Source organism: Anoplophora glabripennis, unplaced genomic scaffold (genome assembly GCF_000390285.2).
Source record: "Anoplophora glabripennis isolate ALB-LARVAE unplaced genomic scaffold, Agla_2.0 scaffold3993, whole genome shotgun sequence".
Classification (NCBI taxonomy): domain Eukaryota; kingdom Metazoa; phylum Arthropoda; class Insecta; order Coleoptera; family Cerambycidae; genus Anoplophora; species Anoplophora glabripennis.
This window is the reverse complement of record NW_019420068.1, coordinates 1-495: the sequence shown is the minus strand read 5'-3', so window position 1 is coordinate 495 and position 495 is coordinate 1.

Here is a 495-nt window from a genome sequence, read left to right as displayed (position 1 = left end):
CTCATTGACATTTGTGAATCCAATTTTATTTTCATTCATTTTAGTTTCGCATAGTAGGCTTGTGCTATTCAAAATAAAATTAAACATCGCCTGTCACTAATGTCAATGTGTACAAGTGAGTTAAGTAAACTAGATTATAAGCTTCTTTTTGTCATTTTTACGCTTTAATTTTACAGAAACTTTGACGCCCTGTATCTCGTTAAGGAGGCATTTGCGACCCTATGTTTATTAAGACTTTTCGTCTTAATTTTTCATGTATTACTTACCCTAGAAGTCTGTCAGCGGTTTTTTGAATCACCCTGTATAAAGAGTTATTATAAACATGTGTCTGAAAACATTTCATGTTCAAGACACAGTGTTAAAATTTGAAAAAAAAAGAATATTTACTGAAATATCACTTACAATGTTTGACCTAGATTTGTAAAACTTGGACTAAAGACTTGACTAATTATGGACAAAAATTTGCTGGGATGGTAAAGCTGCAGACCAGTGGCA